The sequence below is a fragment of the Onychostoma macrolepis genome, chromosome 21, assembly GCF_012432095.1.
Source record: "Onychostoma macrolepis isolate SWU-2019 chromosome 21, ASM1243209v1, whole genome shotgun sequence".
Classification (NCBI taxonomy): domain Eukaryota; kingdom Metazoa; phylum Chordata; class Actinopteri; order Cypriniformes; family Cyprinidae; genus Onychostoma; species Onychostoma macrolepis.
Genome location: NC_081175.1, coordinates 29,950,348 through 29,968,049, shown reverse-complemented (window position 1 = coordinate 29,968,049; position 17,702 = coordinate 29,950,348). Strand labels below are relative to the sequence as shown.

Below are 17,702 nucleotides of genomic sequence, written 5' to 3'. Positions count from 1 at the left end.
TCTCATTGTAAGGTTTTTATTTTATTTTTTGTCTTTAATCATTTCTGCATTAGTGCTAATTAATCTAAGGACATGGTTTAATAATGTTTTAAAATAATTCAATCTTAAGGCTGATTAAAATGAAAACACTACTCCACTACATTTAAAGTCTAAACGCTGATATGATTTGAGGTGTTCATGTGATCTTCTCTCAGCTGTTGATCTGCTGTAATACTGATGATCTTCATCACTGAATCATGTGATCATGATCTCACACTTGACAAATTTCAGAATCAGAATCAGAAGAGCTTTATTACCAAGTTATTACCATGTTTTAAAAAAAAATTGACTTGACGACACGAGCTTCCAGAGCAGAAGAAAGTACAGACAAAGTGCAGACATGCATAGCAATAACACAGTGGGGATGGAATATAACACTAATATAAGAAAAAAACTGAAATTAAATAATGTACTATATACTATAAATGTACAGATATGTTATAAGTGTGCAGATATGTTATTTACAAAGTGTGCAGTTTACAAGTGCACAAATTTTGGATTCGGTGCATTCTGCTGGTCCGGTGAAAGGTGCTGCTCCTGGATGAAGAGAAAACACACTCTCAGAACAATAAATACAGTAACTGTCAGTATAATACAGTACATAAACATACTGATACACTCTTAAAAACAAAGGTGCTTCACGATGCCATAGAAGGACCTTTTTGTCTTGTTCCATAAAGAACCTTTAACATCTGAAGAACCTTTCTGTTTCACAAAAGCTTATTTGTGGTGAAAGAAGGTTCTTCAGATTATAAAAAGGTAAGAAAGATGGTTTTTTTAAAGAACATTTGACTGAATGCTTCTTTGTGGAACCAAAAATGGTTCTTCTATTGCATCGCTGTGAAGAAACACCTTTATTTTTAAGAGTGTAGTGTGAGGACTGGGTGTATTTAGTGTTTGTGTGTGTGATCAGTGTGAATCTCACCTCATCTGCGAGTCTCAGAATAAAACCGTCTGGATCATCAGAAACTAGACAATACAAACACCATCATCTTATTATCCTCATAGTTTTTATATTTGATAAATGGTAAAGCTATTGTTGATTATGTATTGATGAAAGACATGTTACGGTGTTTTATATTTAATATCGTAAACACTCACAGTTTGGTTTTCCACTATTAAGACTTCTCTGTTTGGTTAGTCTCAGCACCTGTTTCTCTCCTGGTTCAGTAGATTGTCTCTTATTCTCTTTGTTTGGCATTTTTCTTTTTCTCTCTGTTTAATTATTTTTTTTTTCAGTTTGTGATGCTCAACAGATCTTCTGCCATGAATGAAGCTCTTTAAATTTTTTTCATTATCTGTTGAAAAAAATGGAGATAATATAAACATCATAGTGTCCAGAATTAATAATAAACAATCTCTTTACAACGCAAAGATGTGTCATACAGCACAGTGTCATGTATGAGTCTTAAAGCTCTCACTGAGGAAGACAGTTGAGGACAAAGACATCACCTTGAAGTCACCTTGTTTTTTATTTGTTTGGTTATGAAGTATTATTTCTCATGGATTTACATGAGAAAGTGAAATGATTAATTAATTCTGTCATAACCTCATAACAGTGAGCTGAAGGGAATTAGAGGAGAATTGCAGACAGTAAAGTTGATGGTAAATACGAGACCATTTTAACATTCAATGTAATTTTACCTTCACAGTGAACTAAAACCACACAACAAAAACCATTGCTGTTACTTGAAATAAAGTTAACAACTGAAATAAAATGAAATATATGTTTAAAAAAATATTTTATTTCATAGTTGCCAAGGACACATGTATCATTTTAATTTAGTTTAAGTTGATGTACTAAAATAACAGACTACAAACTGAAATAAAGATTAATAAAAACTATACATAACATATAGTTATATGTATTATATATATATATATATATATATATATATATATATAGTAAAAACTATTTATAATAAAATGACAGAGACTAGACAAAAATAAACTTTAATGAAAATGCAAAATATACAAAAAAAAACTACAGTAGTATCTAAATGATACATAACTATCTATTATTGCTTTCATTACTGCAATAAGGTTTATGCGAAATTATATTCAACCTCACATTAAATGCTTTTAACATTAAATGAAGAACATATCAGTTTCATGAGTTTATCATTGTCACAGTATGTTGTAGTTCCAGCTGTGACGTACATGTTTCTAAAATAGAACACAAACTCAGATTTACAAAAAATATACCTTTTCCTCAGATCTTGAAAATACATTTAAGCAAGCAAGAACATTCAAACTGTCAACTCCATCTGAACTATACTAAGTGTATTCTATGACAAAGATTGTGACAGTCACTCAGTATATAATATTCCCTACAGTGTTCAGGCTGAACACATCATTTATAACTGAAGTGGTTTAATAACAGTATTTCGTTACGGTTACATTTGAATTGGTTACAAAATGGATCAAGGATGATAAAACATATAGCCTAATTAATTATAATTTAGACCTTTTACCGCAGCTTCATGTAATCTAAAGTGTTTATTTATAGCTTATGGTAGACAAAATATAATTCATATTATATTCATTCATTTTTGTGTGTGTTACAGGCTATGTTTAACAGACAAGAATTACACACTTTTGATTTTGTGAAGCAACAATTTTACAGCAGCATTTTTACAGGGGGTTCCAGCTAGCAGTTTGCTTTGTAGCTAAATTTAGTTCATACAGAGAGATAATAATAGCCATAGCCTACTGAGCTTTCTCTTTCCGTTCAGTTGCTGTATAGCCACCTCACTCACAGCTGCAGTTTGTGTCTCTCTTTTTTTTTCTTGACAAGAAATGCGTGTTTTTAAAGACGTGGAGACGCTGTATCTCGACCATCGCAAACGGTTTATTTTCTCAGACTCGCACTTCAACTGCGCCTCAGCACCAGGCGAGGAAACAGGTGCTATATGAGCTTCAAACAGCAGTGAGCTGCGACCCGATGAGATGTTGTTAGGCTAAAGGTCAGCAAAACTTAGAAGAACAAACCTGTACTGTCAGCCGTTTTCACGGCGCACGCTCTTCAACTGTGCGCGAACATGCAGCGCGCGCTCCATCACTTCATCAAAGCACACAAGCAGCCTAACTATGAGCATGAAAAAAGTCATGAAATTACCAGAAAGGTGATTAAAGCTGCAAACTGTGCAGGCTAGCCTATACATCACATTTAAGAACGTCTCTCAAATGCATGTAGCCTACTAAAATATTCTGCAATTCGAGATCAATAATAGGCGCAAGTTGATTTGTAATTTTTTTATTTGTAATTTATGTAATGTAATTTAATGCACAAGCAAATGTGAGCACAGTGCACTTGCACTAGAAAATATGTGCTAATTGTTCGTTAACAACTCACGAGTATCGCATCAGGTTCAAGACAGCAGTCCAACACAGTTAAGAGAAAAGTTCATGTCGATGTGTGGTGTTTGACAAAAACAGAGCAAACGGAAACAGAGGCGGTTTCATGGGGGCGAGAAAAGGGCCAGCAGTCTGAGGTGACACAGAAATCTTCATTATTTCAATATAAAAATGTATTTGACTATAAAGTGCTGGACTGTTTTAGCATGCCTACAACACAACTGAATACAATTAATGTGTACTTAATTGTAACTGAGATATAGCCTATAGTTGTGAATTAGATCAAGTACTGAGTGAATATGACAGTTTTTGTATTATTCTTCACCTCCAGGTATTTTAATAAAGGGGCTCACTATAGTTTTATTGCTCAGTCAGCTTGGTTCTGGTTCTCAGCACCTCCAAAAGCTTGTTCTCCATCACTGCATACTCATGAGGCATGATGCAGATAACTGGGTCATTCCTAGCATTAATTAAAAATAAATACTCTTATTTTACTGCAAGTAGGCTAAAATGGCATGTCCCCAAGTAAGATCGCATAACTTCAGCCACAAATATAAGTAATAAAAATCAAACAAATTCCATATTTTTCAATATTTTGTTGTATATTCTTATTTATAATATTCCTCAACAAAACAGCCTATATATTTATTGTTATTTAGACATTTTTAATGCTTAAAGTCTTTAAAAGATGTCGTGTCCCTGATTGAATGTCCTCCCTGTTACTCTGATGAAAAGTCCCTCTGAATATGGCCCTTGAATTCTTCTCTAATAACACGATTCTCAGGAAGTATAAAACTTTTTGGTGGCAAACCACTGTAAAAAAATGAATCATTTTTTTAAGAGGAAACTTAATCAGTTTTTTGAGGCTTTTTCAGAATTTAGGAACTAATTAAACTAAAATAAATAAATAAATACATAAGGAAAGAAGGCTACCTATTTATTTTAAGAGACTTTAGAGGTGATTATTAGTTCCCGGCATGCTTTGCATATGGCTGGATATGGAGAGTAAATTTTGAAATTAAATGTTATTTTTAATAGGGAAACATCTATTAATGTTTAATGTTCAGTTATGTTTGACATTCGAAATAGTTTCTGTTACACTGAAGTGTCCATTGTGAAGTGCAATCGTTACCATTGTGCAGAAGAGTAGAGCTTATATGGATGCTACTCCTCTAATGCATTAAGCCTTGTTCAATAGGCAGTAGCTTTCCTAGTGCTAGTGCAGTATTTTACAGTATTTATCAAGTATCTTGTGGGGACATTTATTTGGTTCCCATGAGAAAAACAGCTTATACTCTAAGTCATACAGAATTAAGTGTTTTGAAAACCTACAATAACTGTAGTTTTGTGTTAGGGTAAGGATATTGAAAATACAATTTGTACAGCAGAAAAACCATTACGCCTATGGCATGAACCCATAACGATAGAAATATTAGTGTGTGTGTGTGTGTGTGCGTGTGTGCGTGCGTGCGTGTGCATGTGTGTGTGCGTGTGATGTGTGTGTGCGTGCATGCATGTGTGATGTGCGTGTGTGATGTGTGTGTGCATGTGTGATGTGTGTGTGCGTGCATGCATGTGTGATGTGCGTGTGTGATGTGTGTGATGTGTGTGTGCGTGTGTGCGTGCGTGCGTGTGTGTGTGCATGTGTGTGTGCGTGTGTGATGTGTGTGTGCGTGCATGCATGTGTGATGTGCGTGTGTGATGTGTGTGTGCGTGTGTGGTGTGTGTGTGTGCATGCATGTGTGATGTGTGTGTGCGTGTGTGATGTGTGTGTGCATGTGTGATGTGTGTGTGCGTGCATGCATGTGTGATGTGTGTGTGAGAGAGAGCAAAATAATATATTCTCTAAAACTTTCAATAGTAAAATACAATGATAAACCTATTTTGTAGCCTAATAAAGGGACAGCATAACAGATGAGATCTTATAATAATAGATATAAGAACATCTTACTTTAATGTGATAATAGGCCTTATATCCTATACATTTTATATACAGAACCATTTATCTGTTGTAGTGATTGTAAATTGTGATAATATGCTTCTTGTATTAGGCAACATGTTGAAATATACTGTTGTTTAGCGGTGCGATGTCCACCCTGTTACCTCAGTGTTTTTTTGATATTACTAAAATAAGTTCAACAAATGTTATGCATATCTTTGTGGTTACTTGTAGGGAATGAAATTGTAAAATGAAATCAAACAAATTCCATATTTTTCAATATTTTGTTGTATATTCTTATTTATAATATTCCTCAACAAAACAGCCTATATATTTATTGTTATTTAGACATTTTTAATGCTTAAAGTCTTTAAAAGATGTCGTGTCCCTGATTGAATGTCCTCCCTGTTACTCTGATGAAAAGTCCCTCTGAATATGGCCCTTGAATGTTTCTCTAATAACACGATTCTCAGGAAGTATAAAAATTTTTGGTGGCAAACCACTGTAAAAAAATGAATCATGGGTCTTGTAATTTTCAATAAAAAAAATTAAGGTGATAATTAAAAATAGTGTGTATATTTCATTAAAGAAATTGTGGTTCAGTGTATAGAAAATATTTAGGACTTTTTACTAATAAAACCAAGAGATGTGTATTCCTCATTTTTTTAAGAGGAAACTTAATCAGTTTTTTCAGAATTTAGGAACTAATTAAACTAAAATAAATAAATAAATACATAAGGAAAGAAGGCTACCTATTTATTTTAAGAGACTTTAGAGGTGATTATTAGTTCCCGGCATGCTTTGCATATGGCTGGATATGGAGAGTAAATTTTGAAATTAAATGTTATTTTTAATAGGGAAACATCTATTAATGTTTAATGTTCAGTTATGTTTGACATTCAAAAAAGTGTCCATTGTGAAGTGCAATCGTTACCATTGTGCAGAAGAGTAGAGCTTATATGGATGCTACTCCTCTAATGCATTAAGCCTTGTTCAATAGGCAGTAGCTTTCCTAGTGCTAGTGCAGTATTTTACAGTATTTATCAAGTATCTTGTGGGGACATTTATTTGGTTCCCATGAGAAAAACAGCTTATACTCTAAGTCATACAGAATTAAGTGTTTTGAAAACCTACAATAACTGTAGTTTTGTGTTAGGGTAAGGATATTGAAAATACAATTTGTACAGCAGAAAAACCATTACGCCTATGGCATGAACCCATAACGATAGAAATATTAGTGTGTGTGTGTGTGTGTGTGTGTGCGTGTGTGCGTGCGTGCGTGTGTGCATGTGTGTGTGTGTGCGTGTGTGATGTGTGTGTGCGTGCATGCATGTGTGATGTGCGTGTGTGATGTGTGTGTGCATGTGTGATGTGTGTGTGCGTGCATGCATGTGTGATGTGCGTGTGTGATGTGTGTGTGCGTGTGTGCGTGCGTGCGTGTGTGTGTGCATGTGTGTGTGCGTGTGTGATGTGTGTGTGCGTGCATGCATGTGTGATGTGCGTGTGTGATGTGTGTGTGCGTGTGTGATGTGTGTGTGTGTGCATGCATGTGTGATGTGTGTGTGATGTGTGTGCGTGTGTGATGTGTGTGTGTGTGCATGCATGTGTGATGTGTGTGATGTGTGTGTGCATGTGTGATGTGTGTGAGAGAGCAAAATAATATATTCTCTAAAACTTTCAATAGTAAAATACAATGATAAACCTATTTTGTAGCCTAATAAAGGGACAGCATAACAGATGAGATCTTATAATAATAGATATAAGAACATCTTACTTTAATGTGATAATAGGCCTTATATCCTATACATTTTATATACAGAACCATTTATCTGTTGTAGTGATTGTAAATTGTGATAATATGCTTCTTGTATTAGGCAACATGTTGAAATATACTGTTGTTTAGCGGTGCGATGTCCACCCTGTTACCTCAGTGTTTTTTTGATATTACTAAAATAAGTTCAACAAATGTTATGCATATCTTTGTGGTTACTTGTAGGGAATGAAATTGTAAAATGAAATAAGTTAAAATGGTTCCAAAATTCCATTTAAATTTATTTTTATTCTAAAAGAAACGTGTTGAAATTACGCTGTGTCTCAAAAATACAACAACTTTTTTCAAGATAATGCCCGATTATGAACACTTTGTTAAATTACATTTGCAGAGTAAAGAGATGGACATTTTAGCTCTTAGAAAATGCAAATATTACAATAACTGTGCATTCAAAACACTTGTTAATTGAGATGAGAGTGTCTTGTAACAGGGTGGACATTTAGCCCTTGCACGTGTGAAGAATTTTGTGAAAAATTATTAAAGAATAATATCCTGAGCTGGAACAATATATTTTATAGTGTAACAAGCCCTTCTTCAGATAAAATGATTACATCATGGAAATTTTAACTTTTTTCTTTTCTTTTTTTTTTTTTTTTTTTTTTAATGGAAAGTTACCAAGCTGAAATGACACAGAATAGTAACTTCCAACTTCATAGTTCAAAGTTTAGTCAAACTTCACTGAATTTGATATAATCAGTAAATTCTGAAAAAACAAGGGCATAGTTTTGGTTTGAACATTGAGGGGTTGAAGTGTGAACTGTTTTATTATTATTATTATTATTATTGTTGTTGTTGTTTACACACTTATACACTATAATTTGACAGAATGTTCTAATTCAACATGCCATGGGAATTTAACTTAACATTTTCATATATTGTTATTGTTTATTTCTTACTCGTTAACAGTTCATCAGGCTCTTAATGATTTAATCTATGCCATTTCTTGGAATATGTGAAGGCCAGGTTTTCCCGTCACTCGTCATCATTAGAACCCATTTAGGAGTATTTGTGTCAGTTTAATAAATTGAATGTGATTGCTGTGTCAGAGACTTGGCTTGATAATGAGAAAATACATGAAGCTGAATTGGAAGGGTATAATTTGTTTACGGTAAACAGAGTCAATAAGAAAGGAGTTGCTTTGTATGTTGACACAGCGTTAAGATGTAAATTGATTAAAAGTATGTCATATACAGAAATAGATACTGAAAGATCTAAAAATATAATTATCAGTTGTGTGTAACCTGGAACATGTACGGATACCTTTATGAATCAATTATTTGGTATGCTCGATAAATGGATAAATTAAAACAAGGTGCAAATTATATGATTTCAATATTGATTTGTAGAATCCAAATGGAACTAAGAGAATAGCAGATTTTACTGACACACTATATACCGTAGTAAAGGTCTATTTCCTGTGATTACAAAACCTAGTAGAATAAATAAAGATACTGCTACATTAATAGACAATATATATACAAACGAAATTGAAGGAAAAATAGCAGGAGGATTATTTATAAATGATATGACTGATCATCTTCCAGTTTTTGCAATCTTTCAAAGATTATTTGATAAATCAAATGGAAGTAGGATAAATAGTTTTAAATTAATTCGATATAGAACATTGATTATTACAAACCAACAAATAAATTGTTTATTAATTTACATGCATTACAATTTGTAGATTTAGTTGATTTATATACAGCACAGTTAATGTACAAAGTTTATAATAATTGACTTCCAAATTGTATTGAGAGGCTGTTCAAAATAAGAGAAAGTCAGTATAATCTAAGAGGATTGTACATGTTTAAAAAAGGAAGGGCAAGAACGAATGTAAAAAGTAGGTGTTTATCTGTCAACGGGGGGAAATCTATGGAATAAATGTGATAAGGAATTAAAAGTATGTAATAAATAGTAGTAAATAATTATATGACTCTGTATCAATAAATTGTGAATGTATTGTTAAAATATTGAAGTAATAGCTGGAATGTGTATTTTTGGTATGTTTGTTTTGAATTATGTATGTACTTTTTGGTTGTTTATTTTGTATTATTTAACTTAGTGAAAAGTGTTGCCCATTCAGTTAACATATTAAACAAGGCTTCGGCTTACACCTTTTTCGGTAACTATGTATTTTTATTTATTTTGTGAAAAGTTGTTTGTGAGGTCCGGAATAAAATGATTATTGATTGATTGATTATTGATTGATTGATTGATTTTATACATGGCTCTCGATTCTGACTTGTACTTGCTCTTTGAAAATGTACCATACTGTAGCACTTGTTATAAAAAGGCTAGCCAATCATTACCAGGCCAATAATTACTTTAAAAAAAATTCATTTATATAGCATTTGTTATGAAAAAACAAAAAACAACAACAAAAAAACACAGCCTGCATATTTAGAAACAATAGCTACAACATGCCACAGTTGTAATATAAATCTATAGGGAAAAATCTATTCCTTAACAGATTATCTATTATAAATTGTACAACAAGTTAGACAAAATTTACCACAATAAATAAGCCAATAAAAAGTGATGAATTCTAGTAGCCTAAAAGAGGCCATGAAAAATATTTTAATTAATGCTGGTGCAAGATATGCCTTTTTTTAGATAATGTTCGACTTTCTCCATAGCATGTTAAAGAGGCCATTTCTCAATAGAATTCAAATAGATCGCACATTTTATCATCAGCTTCGAGATAGGAATGGCTCGCACAAATCACTTCTCCGCGTGCACAGTTAAAAGAGCTGCTCTTCAGTCGTGTTGCTCTGATAGCTGCTCCGTTTACAAAAGCGCAGAAGACACGATTTAAATAAAAAATAATAGCCTGATTCTAGGTTTCCATTAACCATGGTACGTATATATATTGGAGGGTTGTTCAGTAGCCTACCTTCTATTTTTGGTTAAATTACCCCCTGTAAAAACTCTTAACAAAAAAACAAAAAAGATGATTGTTTTAATCACCTTGTGTTGAGCTGAAGAGAAGAAACATCCATCACAACTCTGAGATCTCTGCTGATTTTTATCACCTCATGAGAAGACCTATATTATGGCAGGAATGTACCTTCGATTGTAAGAACAACAACAATAAAATGAAGAAAACACTAAGAAAAACTAAAATGGATCCGATTCTAAAACTAGCAAGGCTTCTCTGATATTCTGCGAACAGAAAAGGGCTTCAGAAGAGTAAACATGCCAAACAGAGAGGGCGTGGTTTTGGCCGACTTGGTCTCTGATTGGCTGCTTGTGTTGTTTGAGATGCAGTTCAACAGCTGTGACCACAATATCACAGCAGAGCAAGAACTTCCTTGTCTTGACACATGCAGTATACTCAAAAAAAACTTATATCCACAAATGCTGCTATTGCAATTTAACTGAAAAAATATGTACAATTTACTTACATAAAATGAACACTATCATTATCATCATGCTGCTGAATGGCATGTGTAAGGGATGACAGATGGACACAGTTATTGGCTGATATTCATATTCAAAAATGTTCATATACAAATTTCATCTGATACATCAGTCATTATTATTTTATTCAACACATAAAGCTTTTTATGTACAGTGTGTTGTGTTCTGTGCTGAACATTTGTTACATTTGAATATGAAATAGCAAGAACATTCTCATTCTTTATAGACAGCATTGTGAACCACTAAAAACTGATTTGAGTATTTGATGTAATTTTCAAGCTTTCATGCATAAACTCATCTAAAACAAATCTTGATCTGTTTCCTATTATTTAAAGTACTTCTAATACCATTTTAAAAAAGTACACACACACACACACACACACACACAACAAGAAGATGAAGATAACCATCAAATACATGGAACAACACCAAACCCGCCTGGGCAAAATAAAGCCAAAATCCAGACAATGAACAGCAGAATCTCAGGAGTGTGAATATGTGAACTATCTGAACTATAAACAGCTGTAATCAGTAACCATGGTGACAAACAAGGGAGTACTTAGTAACCTAGGAATGAACTGAAAAACAAAATATATATATATTTAAAAATACTACTCTCTAAAACATTTTCCCAGATTTATCTTTATGAAGCTTGATAAATCTAGATTCATCCGTCTCAAAGGAGGTTAAGAGATGAACAAAAACAACGATGAACAACAATTCTTCTCCTCCGTCACCCTAGGTTGCTATTTTGGAGAGTATCATGATACATGCACGTGCTCTCCTTTAAATATATACAAGGTATGTTTAGCTGCACCACACACATCCGTTGTTTACGCGCAGCAAAATCACACGCATGCGTCATGATACTCTGCAAAATGGGTGGCACAGAGGAGAAGAATTGTTAAATAAAGTCATTATTTTTGTTTTATTTACACACAAAAAGTATTTTTGTAACTTCCTAAAATTACGGTTGAACCCCTGATGTCATGGACTGTGTTAACGATGTTTCTGAGCCTTGATCGTGTTAGGACCCTGGCTGTTTATGGGTCAGAAAGCTCTAGGATTTCATCAGAAATATCTTCATTTGTGTTCTGAAGATGAACAAAGGTCTTAAAGGTTTGAAGTGACATGAGGATGAGCAATGACAGAATTGTTATTTTTGGGTGACCTAACCCTTTAATGACTACCTTACTATCTATAAATAAGCAACGAATTAGGAGTTTATTGAGGCAAAGTCATAGTTAGTAGTTAGTTAATGGTGCAATTTGACCTTAAAATAAAGTGTGACCTATTTTTTTTTTTTCCTTCAGAAAAATGTATATGTACTATTTTCAGTTGAATCAGTATTAAAAAAACAATATTGAAATCAAATCGTGAAAGCTGGATCAATCAGAGGACTAGTGTCCTTGAATAATTCAGCCAGAGTGTGTCACTTTAACATTGACTGAGAAGTTATAAGTAGCCCACACACACACACACACACACACACACACAAATACACAAATACAATCCATCTTAAAGGGATAGTTCAAAAAATAGAAATGAGTATTGACCTTTTGTATATGGTCAGTATAAAGTACAATACCTGGAGCATCGCGGACATTACAAAGGTTAGTGTCACAGCAGGAATGAGATGCCTGTATAATGCCGACATTAATGGACCCGCTTTGACAGGCAACAGTACAATTTTTAATAGTCACTTTAGAACTAGTTTCACCTAAAAAAATAAAAATATTAATAATAAATGAACAATACATGAAATACCAGTTCAACTGCACATTATTTTGATGGAAATATGTACACATTTTTTAATAAATATGTCAAAGTAGAAATCAGCAGTGAGAGTTAAAAGTAAACAATATTTATAATAATGTGTAATCTCACAAAAGAAAAAAAAGAACATTTTCTGATTTCAAAAATTATTTGATAATAAGAATTGTATTGTTACTGAGAAACAACTATTGTTGTTACACTCATCCATCGGGACATGCAGTGACATTTGGATCCGCACAAGAAACCATCAGACCCGAGCACTCATAACATCTGAGAGTGTCCTTTAATAATAAAAGAGACTGATTTTTGACTTTCATGAGCTGTAAGCTCTAATCATCAAAATTAAAACAAAAAAAAACTTTTGAAATGTTTTACTTTACATGCAATGAATCTAAAATATATGAACTTTTTCACAACATTGTAATTTATTGAGATGCACCTGTATATTCAAGTAAAAGTCTGTAAGAAACTGTGACTGCGTGACATGAAGGAGACCTCCAGTCCAGTATACCGATCAATAGAGAGACGGAGAACACGGCAGTGAAGTCAACAATAGATAACAAGGTGATCAACATTTTTGAAATTTCTACAAACTCAGTCAGAGAACATCATCTGCATGTACTTATTGAATTCATTTTTTTTTTAATCCTTAATTTACTTAAAACTGGATTTGATTTGCTTCTGAGAGATATAGATGCTAGTATATCTTGTCAAACAATATTTGTTTGATACAGCAATCAAACTTTATGTCATAAAAATTGATTGTAGATTTGACTTGTACTTTATTCATTCATGCATTTATGCATGTGACTGTGGCAGCTTATGTGTGCCAGAAATACAGTAGTAGTTCTTTATTTTTATTCCCATGTCAGCAGGCTAATTATATATGTTGTTTTAATTAGCATAAAAATAATAAAATCTAATACAACCAATAAAACCTTACAAAACAAGTGCCAGATATTCAGTAGAAATACACTTTGATACTTGCATGACCTTTCACATATTGAATTTTCTTTTCAGTAAAACAAATACATTCCCACACTGTGTTGGTGTTCAAGGGATTCGTTTGACCCTAAAATCCCTCACTGTAACACACACACACACACACACACACACACACACACACACCTGCTAGCACTAAACTTATTTAGTTGCCATATCAACACTATGCAGAGAGTCTAATGCATATTAAATACAGATATGTTAAGGAGGATGTTTGCCATTCTTTAACCTGAATGAGCAAGGATTCTTTTTTAGTGGTTGATCAAATGTTTTCCAGTGACAAATATATTTAATTTGTGTCTAATATTTGTTGGTTTTCTAAATGAATATTTATAGCTTAGTCAGGTGGCTGACTGAATTCAAAAGCAATTTTGGCAAATGATTCACTTCATCTTAATGAGTTCAGACATATAGCCTGCGTCCCAATGTGCATACTATCCATCCTAAATTCTATGTTATTTTGGTAATTTTCAATACTATTTAGGGCAGACAGATTCACGTTGGGAGGCAAGGTTATCCTGTACATACTTGTCTCATATTTCATGGCAAGTTTGAATGCTAAGTTTTTTTTAACAAAAAGTAATTTGAAAAGGTAACATTAAATAAATGTACTGTTGAGCTCATAAGTTTACTCTTACAAAAACTGCAAAAGTGAATGATTAAAAATGAATTTCATCTTTAAAACTGTTATTTTAAAACAAGCCATTTAATTTAACAGATGTTTACCTACAGACCACAAGACTAAATAATAACTAATGTTTATCCCTGAGTTAAAAATGTGCAAAATTAATTTCTCTGATGACAACATTACCAATTTACCAATTATCTTCTCACATTGTGTTTACATTCAGAGCTCACACAGGCTTTTCTCACGGAGGTATAATATCATCCTGTGACACAGCATTTCATTCTCATCTTCAGTAACACATTTGTTTTAGTGAAATTATCTGAGATACACACCGCAGACACTTTATATCCAAAGAGACGTGCAAATGAAGTATGTCTTACATCAGAAGTGCTAGCAATACAAATTGTTAGATATTTAGCTGAATTAAGAAAAAGTAAAAGCATAGAGGAAGTTTTTTTTTCTTCTTTTTTTAGCAGGATGCAGATTAAATGCTGATGGAAGATATTCTACACTGATCTTCTCCAGTAATGTCATCATTTATGTTCAGTCAGATCCCTGGCCTGAGGAAGTCAAACATCTGTGATCATTTGGGTCTAAAATTATGAACAAAACACATTTTCCTCACTGAACTTTGGTCATAAAAACGAAAGCAGCCTACGACATCAAACTAAACACAACAAGTTTACGTAAACAGAAATATTATTCAGATTGATTTTTACAAGAAGTGTCAGCCAGAATTATTCCTTTTATATACCATTTATTACGGTGAAATTCAGTCTAAAAAATTATTTCATTACAGTTAATTTTCCATTTTTATATTACATTATATACATAAATAATTACCGTCAGTGTCTTAAATGTATACAGAGTATCATACAGTGCAGTAACATACTGTAAAGTTTCATTTATATGGAAACATGACTATATGAAAAAACAACACATTCTTCTACTACTGCCTGTCCTAACTATGCATATCAATAACTAAGATATGACTGTTTAATCAGGGACTGAATTTGATGAATATTCTGCTGGTTGGACAAAAGGAACCACAGCTTTCTAAAGAGAGAAAACACACTCAGAACTATAACACAAACACACACAGCTGTCTATATTAAGTTGCTGCATAATTTCTAAATAGTTTGAATATATTTCTCTGTATATGATGTGTAATATCTCACCTGAATCATCAGAATGAATCTCTTCAGGTGTGTCTGGATCATGAGAAACTAGAAATAAAAACACAAGCATCTGATTATCTTCATCTACAGTTTAGAAGATAAAATGACAGTTCATTTGATAAACACATTCAGACCCCAAGGGTCTCGATCTTCTTCGTTAATCGCTTAATACATCTGAGATGATTTGACAGATCTCAGATGTTTTAATTATGATAACCGATCTCTGGCTAATTTGGTTTTTCAAACAAGTTAGCAGATTTTGATCTGGATGAAGTTGTCTGAGATCACTCTGTGTTGTCATGTTCACTGGAAAGGGCAGAAATATCGAAATCGAAACCATGATCAGCAGTGCAGTGATTGGGTGGCGGCAAGACAACAACGTAATGACATCATATAATTAAGATCAATGAAACAGCCGAGCGAGTAAAATGACATAAAAGACCTAATAGATAAATAAAATGTGTATTTTTTTTATATTTTTTTTTTAATGATTCCCAATTATTTTTCACAATTTCTAGAATTTGTTCAGGAGATTTGCATTTTTCAGTGTCAAGAGGATTGTAATTAGCAATTCATTTAATTTTGAAGCGGATTTAGGCTACGTGACAGCATAAAGTTTATTAATCCATATGATCCATCTTAAGACATAACTGACTGTGTTTAAATTAATTGTGCATCATAAACGTATTCTGAGATTTGAGAAGTGGGTCTGCTCCCATCACAGCCGCCTCAAAGCTCACCGTTCAAATGAATGCACGCCTCAGACAAACATGACAATTATGAGATAACTGTTCCTCACCGAATAAATCTCTCAGTGAGTAAAATGGTCTATTATTATATATTATGCAACATTATTTTCAAAATCTTTAAATTATGATTTTTTTTTTTTTTTTTTTTAATAATTATATATTTTTCCTGGTTCAGTAGGTTACTCTTGTAAGAAAGCAGCAGTGGCTTGGACAGACTTTCAGTAGGCTATCACCTTCACGTAAAATGATATAAATTACAATCTAATCCTGTTTACATGAAATAAACTGCTCTCGAGCTCACGGACCTGTTGATAACAACTCCGGGATGAGCTTCGAATAACTTAACGATGCTGGATCATATCAAATCATCAACAATAAAATCTGAATAATCCACATACGAAGAACAGACCCCAGAGAAGATTAAACGCACGTAACAGCGTTTTATCATAAATACTCACAGTTTGGTCTGCCGCTATTAATACTGCTCCATCTGACTTTTCTCAGCATCTTTTTCTCTCTTGATTTATTAGATTGCATCTCGTCCTCTTTTTTGCCACCAGAAATAGCGAATGTTTCTGTGTCAGTGGTCATATATAATCATGAGCTGGAAGTGCTACACCCGAATATCCCTCATGCATCATCTCTCTCTCAGTGGGAGGAATTCAGAGCTTTGGAGCGCTTGAGATTGTGGTTATTTATTTATTTTTTTCTAAGATTTAGTTAAGAGATTTTATTTAGTTTATAGTTACAGGCGGAGATTTCTCACAATTGACATGGACATGGATTTAAAGGCACAGCAGATGACTCCCATCTGTGGAAGATGTGTTTGCAGTCAGTACAGCTCCGACCGGAAACTAACAATGACATTTAATTTTCAACCTTTTATATTGTGTTTTATTGACGTCTACTCTACCCCAACCCTAAACCTAACCCGTACAATAATGCGAAAAGTGTAATTATTGTTGTGCAGTCAATATATTACGCTATATTGATGTGCGCATGCCCAGTAGCCGCAGCTGTCTCTCTTTAGCCTAAACCATGAGTCGATGAGTTAAAAATTAAGCCAGCTTCTGGAATGGAAAAAATTGTTATCATTTCTCTTGCCGATGTTCAGCTGGTGGATGATTTGTGGAATCACAATGACACGTTTCTGCCAGTACTGCAGTTTTGAGTCCATATAAAAAAAAAAAACAAACCTATGCTGCTATCAAATGTCCAAATGTTATTCAGGGAGTGCTCGAAAGATAGATTAACAGCGCCTATATTAGGCTATATCAAGCACGTCTTTTCGGCGATGTGTTCATGGTATTAAATGCGCAACAAGTTCTGTTTAGCTTGGCTGTAAAATAAAAACGAATTGGGGGCAAAGACTATACAGTCTTGATTAACTTGATCGGATCAAATGCCATGTTTCTTGTGCGGAGAACAGCAGCCTGTCAGGGAAATAAGCCCAAATAAACAAGCGGATAAGCAGTCTCATTCGCAAAGAACTGAGAACCTGCAAAACAAATGAATCTAAATAGAGATGCGGAGAATTATGACATAGTTGAAGAGATGGTAAAACAAGCAGGTGATGGGTAAAAATCCACTCCAACAGTAAATAAGGCGATAAAACTATCAGAAAAAGACCAATTGAGAATCGAGTGTAATGAAGTTGATGGTGAAAGTGATGAAAGTCATCAGATGAGATCAGAATATGCTCATTCTGAAAATGATTCAGACAGTTATCTAGAGAGTTTAGGGAGTCTGTTGGATGTAGATGATGCTGAAAGAACAGAGTCGC

At 33.5% G+C, this 17,702-nt stretch overlaps 2 long non-coding RNA genes across 2 annotated transcripts; both read right to left on the bottom strand.

Annotated features, from left to right (window-relative positions):
* LOC131528671 (uncharacterized) lies at window positions 1-10,324 on the bottom strand. The gene is made up of 4 exons (XR_009267914.1): window positions 10,134-10,324; window positions 1,141-1,337; window positions 965-1,008; window positions 1-576 (listed from the first exon to the last, which is right to left on the bottom strand). It is a non-coding gene; the product is annotated as an uncharacterized LOC131528671 (long non-coding RNA).
* A 4,245-nt stretch (window positions 10,325-14,569) lies between these two features.
* Window positions 14,570-17,108, bottom strand: LOC131528680 (uncharacterized). The gene is made up of 3 exons (XR_009267926.1): window positions 16,378-17,108; window positions 15,171-15,218; window positions 14,570-15,048 (listed from the first exon to the last, which is right to left on the bottom strand). It is a non-coding gene; the product is annotated as an uncharacterized LOC131528680 (long non-coding RNA).
* Between the last annotated feature and the right edge of the window lie 594 nt (window positions 17,109-17,702).